Source organism: Physeter macrocephalus, chromosome 20 (assembly GCF_002837175.3).
Source record: "Physeter macrocephalus isolate SW-GA chromosome 20, ASM283717v5, whole genome shotgun sequence".
Lineage (NCBI taxonomy): Eukaryota > Metazoa > Chordata > Mammalia > Artiodactyla > Physeteridae > Physeter > Physeter macrocephalus.
Window position 1 is genome coordinate 121538229 of NC_041233.1, and position 13733 is coordinate 121551961.

General features: G+C 40.4%; 1 long non-coding RNA gene across 1 annotated transcript; it reads left to right on the forward strand.

Moving 5' to 3' along the window:
• Positions 1-2550: 2550 nt before the first annotated feature.
• LOC102993290 (uncharacterized) lies at positions 2551-8119 on the forward strand. Its single transcript, XR_002890821.3, has 4 exons — positions 2551-2927; positions 5109-5201; positions 5608-6368; positions 7586-8119. It is a non-coding gene; the product is annotated as an uncharacterized lncRNA (long non-coding RNA).
• Positions 8120-13733: the final 5614 nt, after the last annotated feature.

The window sequence follows — 13733 nt, forward strand, 5'->3', positions numbered from 1 at the left end:
ATAATTTGAAGAAATGTTTCAGCTCACTGCCATGAAGTCAACATCTCTTCCTGCATCTTCACCCATTTGCGATACCGCTCCTTTTTAAACTGAAAGTCATTTCTATGCCTGGATAAGCCCATTTTTCTCAAAGGCATCCCCTTCTCTCCTGCTCTCTGGAGGATGTTTTATTATTAATTGTAAACTGAAACTCTTCTACCAGCAACACCCATCTCTTCCCAGTCCATTCCCTTTCATCTTTTTCAGTTTCTTAATTCTTGAAACAAAATCTCTGAACCAATTTTTCTCTAGTTCCTGCCCAATGTATTTCCTCCTTCCAAAGTAAACTGAAAGAGCAGTGCAGGATTAGTGACCATCTCTGGGTGCCCCTCCCACAGTTTGATCTACTACGGGTGATCTCCCTGTTAGTATTGACCTGCGTATACAGAAACCTTTATAACATTATAGTAATCTCTCCGTAATTAAATCCAATGAATGTTTCTCTGTATTTTACTTGGACCCAAGCAGAATTGGACTGTAACCTCCATCAGGAACTTTATATTTCCAAGGTCCTCTGACATCGCAAACTCCCCATTACCTTTAAACTAGTCACTTCCTCCCAGTGTACTGTGCGCTGTTCTTCTCAAACAATACTATTTCAGCATATCAAGACTCCATTGTAGCCCTCTTCTCTCTCTTTACTATATACACCCTCTTCGAAAACTGTTATAATTATTCAGTCTTCAACTACTACCGCTATGATAATAATGCGTAAACACGAATGCTAGACTCTCCTCTCCCTGTTGTCTTGAATAGAACCTAAAGGCAACACATCTAATATTTCACGATATCTCTAGTCATCTTTTTTTTTCTTTTCTTTTTTTCCTGTTTTCCTCTCTGGACTAATTTCAGAGAAGTCAACTGTAGAATCATAAAGCAAGTTTCTCTTGACTATTACATATGAACTGTACATCCATAGAAATTCCGTGTGCATAGTAACGTAATCTACTCTCAGATGGCCTGTGACCAAAGGTCTTTAATCAAATTAAATAACCATCTTTAGATTAAAAATTCCTTGAATAATAAATGACTTTGGTTCCTCCTGGCGAAATTTTTCTTCAGTAATCACCAGAAACAATATGTGTGGGGAAACTGTGCTTGTGACTTTACTTAAGTATGCAGCTACCACACTCCTGAGTTCAAAGTTTTAGTCTCTTTGTATAGAATCAGGCATAGAATTTTCTGTGGGCTCCTGTTAATAGATCTGATAACCTCATACATTTTATAATCATAAAGAAAGAACTCCTTTAATCTGGATGCCAATCAGGATAAATCTAATCAAGGAATAACTTCCCTAACACAAGTGTGTGTCTTTACATAAAGACTGGAGTTTTTTGATGATATCAAAGATTCAAGGAAGATATTTTTCGGGTTTTAAAGCAGTTGTATTTTAATGCCAAGGTAAATAATACTTAAATTCACAAGCTTTTCCTTCTCAACAGGTTACCGACTTAGATACATATAAGAAAAGTATAAGTGATTCCTTTAATTTGCTAATATTCTAAAAGCCTCCAAAAGCAATCTTGAAATTGGGCTTGGGCAAGGAAGAGATGATTCTTCAATTCTTACTATGGGCCTGGGTGTCAACATTGAGGAATATTTGCAGATTTTGTGACAGTGAGCTGAAGAATTTCCTCAAATTATCCGATTAATCTGTCTAGTAGAGGTGATTCCTTTTGTGGAAAGTGAGGAAAGTACTGAGAATGATTAAAAATCAAAAGATATGGAGAAGGTCTGAAATATTTGGGAGGCATAGAATAAGACTTAATTATCTAGATATAGTACAATGGCCAGAGATATTTGAAAGATGTTGGGAGATTTGTGAACCCCACCAGATTTAATATCCCAGTTAGATTCAGTCATGGAAGAGGCAGGTACTTGAAGCCCTCCAAGATTGGAATCTTGATCAGCAGATGTGATCAATTTGGAGGGAATATGAAAAGAGGAATATGGAAATTGTTGGTCTACATAATTATATGTTGAAATTACTTAATTTGATTAATTTGGAATAAAAATGAAGACAGGTTGTCACAGATGTTAGGAGAGTGGGGTCAGTGCATTGGAGGTTCTCCTAGCATTTGTGGTCAGGGAGGAAACTGAATATAACTTGGAATATCATGAGTTAATAACGTTTAAAAACGCTTTTATTTTTATTTCCTAATAAGTAAATTTCATATACCATTTCCCTTATGAGAAGCAGTAGCCAAAGCCTTCCTAGTTTGACCCTGGGAAACAAGATTACTCCTCTTTTCTCACAGAGAACTTCACATTTGCAGGTGGGGTGGTTGTTCACTCCCAGGTAAAGGTTTATGGGAAGAAAAAGAGCAGGCGTTCGGGCCTGGGGGGGTGGGCGCGGCGGTGTGCGCTCGGGTAAGTTCAATGCGTGCAGCGTCAGAGGTGCTGGCTAGAGGGCTGTGCAGAGCTGAAGGCACAGCAGAAAGAGAAGCAGCCCTTCAGCAACACCGGCCCAGAGGGCAGAGTGCAGCCAAGTTTGCTTTTTTCTTTTTGTCCTAATTTTTAATCTGTTTTCTCAGAATACAATTGACTATTTTGAAAACTCTAAAAAGTCAAAACAAAATACTCCCTTTCATTCTTGACAAAACCAGCCACTTTCCCCCTGTTTAGGTAACCTCTGTTCAGAAACTGGAAGCACTTTACAGAAAGCATTTTTTCCTTAATTGGTGCGTTGAGGAGGATATAGAAGGTAGAGGAAAACTTAGAAAACTGTGGCCATATGGGAAGCCCTGGAGAGGCCTGAACCATTGAGAATCTCCTATTAGTCTGTGAGCAGGGAAGACAGGAGGAAGCTACAGGAGAGACAATGATAGTCAAAGCGGTGAGGTCCCATGAAACGAAGAGGAAAAGAGGGACCTCAACGCACAGGAAAGGTCAGTAGGGGTCATCTTACAGTTTGGCAGCCCCGGGACCACTGGCTTGTGAAGTCTGTCTGTCCTCATATCTGGTGGTGAATGCATGGTATGTGTCGAGGTTAGGTAGGCAGCAACTGCGGACCCCAAGTTGTATGTACAGTCTGTTCACTCACGCAAAATGGTGGACATTGCATCAAGGCTCTCTGACTTTTTAATGACTACTTCACCTGTAGCTTTTATTTATCGGGTTTCGTTATGTTCAAACATGTCATGTCAGCTCATTTAATCACTCAACTCTCTTGAGAGGTTATTAAAGTATTTCCCACATGAGAAGAGTGAGGTTTGTATCGGGGAATACTTTGCCTGTCGTCACTGCTGATAAGTGGCGAAACATGTATATTGCCTGCCTTGTGCTAAGTCTGTAGGTTTAACTGAAAGTAGTGGGGAGCAGGGATATTTATGAATTCCCAAGTACACATTTTTTAATTGCCAGTCAGCTCAGAATTAACATTCTGTTGTGGACTGTGCAGGTTATTTCACACCACCCCACATGTGATGCTCCTTTATCATGAAAGTCACTCTGTATTCAGAGTGTGCCCATCTCTGTGATGCATCTGAAAGGCATAGGCCAAGTCCGCCCAGAGGAACATTGGACTTGAAGTCAAACAGGGTTTGAGCTTTCGATACACACTGCTGCCTTTTCTCAGTACTGTCACCCTCGACCATCACCTCTGGACATTTGAGGAGCTGGGGCAGCCTGAATCAGAATGCCCAGCATGTTTTTAGGAATCAGTGACTTTCAAGACGTGTGAGTGTGAACTTCATCCAGAACTGGGGAAAAGTCAATTGCAGCTTTCTTTGAATGAAATGTCTCTGGCATCTTGTTGAAGTCAATCTAGAAAAATCCCTCCAATAGTACCACAATTCTGTGAACGTATCACTCTTATTAATCTAACCTTCTGCATATTCCTTGACCTTAGAGGAAAGGATGGCTCTGTTGTTACTGGTGCTAAACTTCAATGCAGGTTTCTTAGAGTGAAATGTCTCTGGCATCTTGTTGAAGTCAATCTAGAAAAATTCTTCCAATAGTACCACAATTCTGTGAACGTATCACTCTTATTAATCTAACCTTCTGCATATTCCTTGGCCTTAGAGGAAAGGATGGCTCTGTTTTTACTGGTGCTAAACTTCAATGCAACACCCACTGTTTCAGTCCCTCCCTTTCGGTGCTTTTCCTCATCTTGATCTCGCCCACATTCCACCCATTTTATTTTTCGTTGGTTTTACACTTAAAGATATATTCTAATTGTCAATATCCTATAATATGTTTCCAATTACTGGTATATATAAGTGGCGAAACATGTATATTGCCTGCCTTGTGCTAAGTCTGTAGGTTTAACTGAAAGTAGTGGGGAGCAGGGATATTTATGAATTCCCAAGTACACATTTTTTAATTGCCAGTCAGCTCAGAATTAACATTCTGTTGTGGACTGTGCAGGTTATTTCACACCACCCCACATGTGATGCTCCTTTATCATGAAAGTCACTCTGTATTCAGAGTGTGCCCATCTCTGTGATGCATCTGAAAGGCATAGGCCAAGTCCGCCCAGAGGAACATTGGACTTGAAGTCAAACAGGGTTTGAGCTTTCGATACACACTGCTGCCTTTTCTCAGTACTGTCACCCTCGACCATCACCTCTGGACATTTGAGGAGCTGGGGCAGCCTGAATCAGAATGCCCAGCATGTTTTTAGGAATCAGTGACTTTCAAGACGTGTGAGTGTGAACTTCATCCAGAACTGGGGAAAAGTCAATTGCAGCTTTCTTTGAATGAAATGTCTCTGGCATCTTGTTGAAGTCAATCTAGAAAAATCCCTCCAATAGTACCACAATTCTGTGAACGTATCACTCTTATTAATCTAACCTTCTGCATATTCCTTGACCTTAGAGGAAAGGATGGCTCTGTTGTTACTGGTGCTAAACTTCAACGCAGCGCCCACTGTTTCAGTCCCTCCCTTTCTGTGCTTTTCCTCATCCTGATCTCGCCCACATCCGACCCATTTCATTTTTCGTTGGTTTTACCCTTAAAGATATATTCTAATTGTCAATATCCTATAATATGTTTCCAATTACTGGTATATTCCTCCATTTCATACCTTTTCTCTGGGTTAAAGATCAATATTTTCAACATGTTCACAGACGGTAGCTTCAGGAAGAACCCATTTATCTGAAGGTCAACAGTAAGTTTATGGGGATGAACCCTGCTGTCCACATTACAGACATGATCTTAAGGTAAGAGGAACTCAGCACAACCACCTGAACGAAAGTGGACTTAAACGCTGGCCCAGCAGAAGTTTTTGAATAGTTTGCATTTGGAACCATATTGCCCCAAGACAAACTGTACCTTGAGTTTCAAAAGGGCAGTTGCTAAAATGTAGCTCATGTATATAGTGTTTGAAAAATAAAGAAGACCTAAAATTTAATCAGAAAACGATGGCAGTGAGAGGCTACAAAATAGAAAAATCTATGTGAATTCAGCAAAGTGAGACTCTATGTGAATATAAGTAACATGGTGTGTGTGGGGGTAGTTAGTGGAGACCGTCACTGAGGGAGCAGCCTAGAATTCATGTGTACAGAACTAAGGAAATGAATTTTATGTGAGCAAACTTTTAACTGTCTTTCCTTTCCTTATCAATAGCAGAGACTTCACACTGGAGAAGATCCCCCAGAATGTAACAAATATGAGGAGATTTCACATAGAACCCAACTTTCGCGCCACATGACTGACATCTCACAGGACAGAAACCCTATACTTGCAATCAATTCGGAAGAGCCTTCAGCATTTATTCATCATTGAATTAACATAGGCTAATTTATACTGGAGTGAAACCATGTAGGTCTCATCAATGTGGGAAGGCTTGCAGGCAATGCTGTAACCTTAGATGACATGAGAAAACTGACCCTGAAGTGAACCCCTATATATGTCATAAACGTGGAAGATAGTTGAGCTGGAGCCTCACATTTAAATACAGCAGAAACTCACACTGGAGAGAAACCTTAATGTGATAAACATGGGACACACTTCAGCAGAGCCTTAACATTTATTCACACTGATGAACTCCCAAGGTGAGAAACCATCTGTCTCGAAACACTAAAATCTGATGCTTCAATTATTCTATACCTTTCATATTTTCACTTAATGTGCCCCTCATAACTTAAAACTGAATTACAAATAAATTTAATTTTTCACAAGAGTCCTAGTCCTGGAGAATTTGTGGACACTGCCATGAAAATCCCAAGAATTCATTCAGGCAGGGGTTTATTCCTACATCAGAATTTTTTAGCCAAAAGTTTTTTTCCCCCACCAAAAACACATAGATATGTCAGGACCGAGAAGCTGAAAGATCATTCCAGAAACACAACATTGTAAAGCAACTATACCGCAATAAATAAAATAAGGTAAGATAAAATAAAATAAATCATTGCAGACAGGGAGAGCTCCATTTTCCGTTTTGGACAGGGGAGGGCCTGCATGATAAGGTGTGGCTCCTCTTCAGATAAATTGCTTTTACTTTGTTTGCCTAGAAACATTCATTATAACCCTAGAGTCCACTGACGTCTAACGGGTGAAAGCATGGTATTGTAGGGGTCTATAAAGCATGGGACGTTGCCTGCAACCTTTGTGTGTCTGTGCTCCTGTCTGTGTACATGCACACGCACACACAAAAACATGCAAGCAAGGGAGAGAGCATATAGCATCCATCTGATCCTAAAGAGAAAATGTGAGTCTGGAATCAAATGCATAAATATGTCAACAGGATAAAGAACATCTAAGTTACCTTATTCATTATTTCATCAAATTTTCAACTATTAACAAATATTTAATGAAAGCTTCCAGTATGTCAGAACTTGGCTTGTTATTAGGACTAAATTGTAAATAATACAATGTTCCTATCTTCATAGAACTCTACATTCTAACTCAGTCATTTCAAATACACTGCAAAATAAAATTTCTGGTATTAAAAATCAAACATACATAAGGGTTTACAAATCGTGTAACTACAAAATGTTTGCTACTAATTTACAAAGAAAAGTTGCCACTTTATAAATTAAAATTGAGATTTATAATAGTGTCATTATAGAACTTAGGAAGGCCAAAAATTGTCAAAAACACTGGGTTATTGAAAAATACTTTACAAAATGCTGAACCCTTGAAAAGTTGTTCTGCAAGATTTGGGAAGAATAAAGATAGATTTCTATTTCTAACAGCCAATTTAATTGTTCAAAATATTATGAAATAAATAGTTTTAAATTAATTGTTCAATTACAAAATACACTTTTGAAATACAATAATGGTTTTTATTAGAATATAAAAACTGCTGCACATGCCCACTAAAATTCAATTTAGCATCCATTTTATTTGAGATTCAATGTGGCACCATTTTATTTATTCATTTATCTTCTGCCAGTTTTACTGAGATATAACTGACATAGAGCACAGGGTAACTTTACAGTGTATAATGATTTGACTTACATATGTTATGAAATGATTATCCCACTAAATTTAGTGAACATTCATCATCTCATATAGACACGAAATTAGAGAAATAGAAAAATGTGTTTTTCTTGTGATGAGAACCCTTATAATTTATTCTCTTAACCCCTTTTGTGTATAGGTGAGAGAAGTGTTAATTATCTTTATCACGTGCTGCATTGCATCCCTGGAACTTCATCTCTCTTAAGGCTGGACGCTTGCAGTTTGGGTCACCTTCATCCAGTCCCACCCCTTCCCAGGCCCTGCCTCTGGCGACCACAAATCGGACTGTTATTGGATGAGTTTGTTTGTTGGTTGGTTGGCTGTTGAAATATAACTGATCTACAACACTGTGTTACTTCTTGTTACACAACAGAGTAATATGGAATTTCTATACATTTCAAAATGAGCACCGGGTCCTCTGCTTGGAGAGGAGCCAGGTCACCGGCGCGTCTGAGGCCCTGGGCCCCACCGCCAAGCTCAGGGACAGGTCCCTGTCTGCGGAGGACGAGGCAGCCTCCAGGGGCCAGAGAAGATGTTGAGATCGCGCCCCTTCTCTCCGTCCTCTCACTCCAAGTTCCCGCGGCGGCGGCAGAGAGCCGGGCCGGACGCGCAGCCCGAGTGTATGCGCCGAGGGAGGGAAGCGGCTGCGGTTCCGGCCCCGCGGGGCTGAGCCCGGCCGGCGGGAAGCCCTCTGCCGGGCCGAGGAGCCGCTGTACCGCCCGGGGTGCTCCCAGGACTGCAGCTTCCCCTGAGCGCGGAGGAGCGGGACCGTCTCCTGGGACTGTAGGCCGCCCCGCTCCTCTCTTCGCCGCCTCCAGGGCTCCCGCCACGCATCCAGGCCCTGCGGCGTCAGCGAGGGGGGCAGGAGCTCGTGCGGGGATGGGCCCAGCCGCGATCGCCGCCCCAGCCCGGAGCCCTGCCGTGTGCTCCGCGCGCCCCGCGCTCGCTCCTTCACGGACCTGCCGGCCGAGCTGCAGGCGGAGCCGCGAGACACGGACCCCAGACGCTCCGTCGGGGGTCTCCTGACGGTCCGGGCACACCGGGCCGCTTCCACTTCTGGCTCCATCGGTGTGCCGGTCTGTAACCTAAGAGCCGAAGGACGCAGCGCTGGGTCGCTTCGCTGGCTGCACACTGCGCGCAGGGCCGGCACTGGAACAGCAACGCGGGGGTCAACTACACACTGCACCCTGCGTGTTACTTCTTTGATCCTTGTCTCTGGTGTGAAAGGGCCCAGGTTTCCCCTCCTGGGCGAAAGAAATGTTCTTTATAAATGTTTTATAGAAGATGTTCTGTCCCCAGCCATAATAAGAAGTTTGGTGACTTGAACGGTCAGAGTCATCCGCTGGTGCTGGACGTGAGGCTGAAGAACAGGTCACGGCCCCAACCCCCTTTGGGTGCACAGAACCCACAAGAGCTGCCAGACTCCGCTGGCCATTAGCCCTCAGAGAAGCTGGACTCAGCGGCTGGACTCCAAGCCAGGGGTGGAGCTGGAAAGGCGGCTTTCGGTCCCTCTGGGAGCCACAGAATTTAGTGGTGAATTGATGGATGAGGAACTGTGCCCAGAAGGAACTATTGCTCTGAACTCTTTGGCCCCCAGCACGCGGCGGGACAGGGAGCACAGGGACAGGACAGTCTCACTCATTGCAGGTGGCTGGGGACGCCAACAGGAGGGGACCATACATGAGCAGACGGGGGAACCCTGGGGGAGAAATTTATCCCCTCACATCTTGGGCAGATTTTGGTAACTTGTTTTTTTTTTTAATGTAATTTTCAGGGCTAGTACAATCAATTCGTTTTGTAATGCTGGTCTCTAAGGAGGGATGTTTGCACTGTAACTCGAGAGAACAGGCCATTGCCTGCTACATCCCATCGGCCAAATTCCAAACCCAGGTTGTGTTGGTAGGAACTGAAACTAAGAATGTTTTTTATTTTTTTAAATGGTTAAAATTAATTCATAAAAAGATTATTGGCAACACACGAAAATTATATAACATTCAAATTTCCTCGTCTATAAATAAAGTTTAATTGAAACAAAGTTATACTCCTTTATTTACATTTTACTGTAGCTGCTTTTTGGCTACAATGACTGAGCTGAGTAGAAACAACAGACATCATATGGCGAATCTAAAATATTTACTCTCTGGTCCTTTACACAAGTTTACCAACCCCTGTTGTAGAAAAACGGGAAAAAAATTTTTTTGAAACACGTATGCTGGGATTTATACATTAAAACTGTTAAACTTTTAGCGAATTTTGTCCCTGGATACAAACTTTTGTTAGAAGTAAATGTGTTACATTACTCTCAGTAATCTCAGTTAGAATAACCACTAATTCATGATTATTCCTGCACTGAGGAAGGGAATCCACCTGCAGATATTTTTATTTTCATCTAAGAAATAATCACAAATTAGTGTAACTAAAACCTAGCACCCACCTGAATTAGCATCAACTGCAAAGACAGCTAGATATTTCTGAGCCCCATAATAGGACATTGAAAGCCATAAAAGAATTTACTTTAAGTTTTGATTTGGCGACATCGCTTGACTGTGGCAGTGTTTAACAAAGTTAATTGATCATGGAGAATTTCATCAAGAAGCTTTTTCTTATAGAAAACTATCAAGAGTTAATGCACTATAATTCACACTAGAGTAAAATAAACTAGAAAAATATCACATTGATGAAGAATGAATATGTAATTTACATAAGAATATAAAAATATATAACAACAAAAAAATCACTTGTTACCTTATTTTCTGTTGTTAAATAGAAAAACATGTTATGCAACTTCAAGGTATTCTTGCATCTGGTAAGCCATTTCTTTCTTAAAAGAGCATTATTGCATAATGAAGCACATAGTTAAATGCATTTTTAGATTTTTATTTTGTATTTAGGAACACATTTATGTTCAAATTTACCAATAGTCTATATAATCGCATTGGGACAATTTACACTACAGAACACACTGAGAATTTCTGGATTTTATGATAATAATGTGTTATTTTGGATTGTTTTGGATTATCAAAAAAATTAGAAAGAAATTAAGAGTCCAATATAAAGAACAAGATAGCAATCCTCTTGTCTGTTACCCTTTAAAATGGTAACCAGTTGAATTTTGAATAAAATGGATGATGAAAGGAATTTTAAGAGGAACGTACAGCAGAATTTTTGTCCTCATAAAAATCGTTACTGATTTTCAAACGTATAGTTTTGAATTCTAACAATTTTAAAAGTACTTATTTTGGAATATAGAGAACAGCAAACCTGGATCTTAAGACAGGAAATCTAGCTTTGCTCTCCCCAATTCATGCAGACTAGCTTTTGCAAAATTGAGAATTTTGTAAAATATTTTTACTAACCCGTCTTTCTAAAAATATATAACCTTTCAAATTTCCAGAATTGAGACTGTTTTAAATGTCAATTTTATTTTATGAAGTGCCAACTTTTTATTGTTGACTAGTAGTGATATTTTTAACTATACAATGAATGAACATGTCTTTTTTTTAATGTCAGAAATTTTATTTTGGAATTTTTTTCTTATTACCTGAATTAGAATACAGAGTTCTATGAAGAGAAAGGCGTTGTGGTATTTACAGTTTAATCGTCATAACAATCCAAGTTCTGAACTGTTGGAAGTTCTCATTAAATATTTAATAATTGAAAAGTTGATAAATGAATGAACAAGGTGATTTAGCTTATTTTTCTCCTGCATGAATCCTTTATGCCAATAATTCCGGAATCGCATTTTCCTTTTATCATCAGATAGTTGTTACAGTGTCCCTCCCTTGCATGGGTGTGTGTGTGCAATCAGATGCATGTACACACAGTAATGTTGCTTCTAAATTCATGGGCTTTTTAAAAAAAATTTTTTTAAGATTTTTTTTTTGATATGGACCGTTCTTAAAGTCTTTTATTGAATTTGTTACAATATTGTTACTGTTTTATGTTTTGGTTTTTTGGCTCTGAGCCATGTGAGATATTAGGTCCCCGATCAGGGATCGAAGCTGCAGTCCCTGCATTGGAAGGTGAAGTCTTAACATCTAGAATGCTAGGAAAGTCCCCTTGATGGGCTTTATAGGCCCTAGAATAGCATTTCTCAACCCATTAGACTTCAATGGACTTCAGGGCTATAACGAAGGTTTTGGCCAACAAAGAAAAAGAAATTGAACTGAAAAAGGGCCAGAACTCATCATGCAGCCTGTACGCTCTCCCTAGCTAGCCTTCTTGAAGGTTTAATTGACAAAAGAGACATTGTCTCTATGCTGATCTTTCTCCCAGAACATTTTTTAGTACGATTTTTCTAGATCAAAGAGTAAAGGTAGACTTACCAATGGCTCTCTGAGGGATCTCCTTTGTGTTTATATGATTTAATATATGCACCCTTTATTGTTCTAATACATTCTTAAAGTAGAACTCTTTTTAAATCTGCAAAGATCTTTCACCTTCTCAGTCCTGAATATATCTACCTGTTCTTCTTGGACAAAACAAATAAAGAATCCCTTGGCTACCAAATGCTAAGTAGACATTAAACCTCCGTCTGACTCTGAATTCTTGAGTTCTTCCTGTCTATGTACCCACAATTATTCACCTTTGTTTAAATATAACTAATGTATAATTCTTTTTAAAAATCATGTGGGAAATAGTAAATGAATGTTAAGTAATAGAATTAATTGAAGCAGCAGAGGTTAATCACAAAGTATGTGTGTATTTATCCTTGAAGCCATTCATACTGAATGTGTATACACATATTTGAACCCTAATGTAAGAATTAACACACATCATGCTATGTTTTACATTTTCAGTTAACATTCAACGTTGTTTCCTGATTGATCCCAGTCTTTGGAATTATAATTTTATAAAGACAGAAAGTGTCTAACTGATCAACAGTGACAGAGTATTAACAGAAAACGGGCCCATTCTTACTTACCACAATACTTCATGATTTTGAATGACATATACCCACTCAGTAGTGCTTACATATTTGCAAATACTGATCTACTGAAGCAGGTTTGCTTCGTTTCTTCTTACTTGATACTGAATATTGCTTTCAGAACTTCTCAAAACCCTCCACCGGGGCTTCCCTGGTGGCTCAGTGGTTGCGCGTCCGCCTGCCGATGCAGGGGAACCGGGTTCGCGCCCCGGTCTGGGAGGATCCCACATGCCGCGGAGCGGCTGGGCCCGTGAGCCATGGCCGCTGAGCCTGCGCGTCCGGAGCCTGCGCGTCCGGAGCCTGTGCTCCGCAACGGGAGAGGCCACAAGAGTGAGAGGCCCGCATACCACACACAAAAAACAAACAAACAAACAAAAAAAAAAGCCTCCACCATCTACATCTTTATATTGTATATTTAATAATAAGACAATTGTTGAAGGAAATAATTATTGTCTCAATTTCATGCTAACACATTCTTTATAGACTATTTTCCCAGTATGAGTTTTCTGATGTGAATAGCAAGTGAAAGATTTTCCATATGGTCTTTAGAATTGGCATCTCCTCAGTGTGAGCACTTTCTTATTCAGTCAGGAATAAGGAATCACTGAAGAATGTCCTGCCTTCATTACACTGGGACTATTTTTTCAGTGTGAACCCGCTCATGTCCAATGACTCCATGACAATTGGAACTCTAGCATTCATTTCATCAGATTGCTTCTACAGCAGTGATTAGATTGTGTACCCCAAGACGGCTCTCCTCGTGGTAAACCTTGCGCTGTCTTCTATACTGTATCAGGGATGCAGCCCACTCTGAGTTCTCTGTGTATTCTGAGGCTGGACCTCCAACTGAAGGCACTTCCACCACGCTTACAGGGTCAGTGTTTCTCTCCACTTGACTTCCCTGGTGGTTTAAAAGGGATAATTTCTGGCTGAAGGCTCAATATCATTGATTACACACACAGGGTTTCTACTCTGTATGAATTCTCTGATGTTTATAAAAGTGGGAGCTCTGGGTAAAGGCTGCACCACATGGATTCCAGACAGAAGGTGTCTCTCCTGTGAGTTTTCTAGTGTGTATAAGCGTGAGAGCTGCGTTTAAAGGCTCTTCCACATTCATCGCATTTGTAGGGTTTCTCATCAGTGTGAATTCTCCCCGATGACTAAAGTTACGGCTTTGACTAAATGCTTTCTCACATAAATGGTATTCATTGTGGTTTCTCTCCTGTGTGAATGTGCTCATGACATCGAAGGTTTGGATGGTCACTGAAAGCTCTTCCACAGTCATTCCATGCATAGGGCTTCTCTCCCGTGTGAGATTATTGGTGTGAATAAAAGTCAGCTCTCTGGCTGCATTACCTTT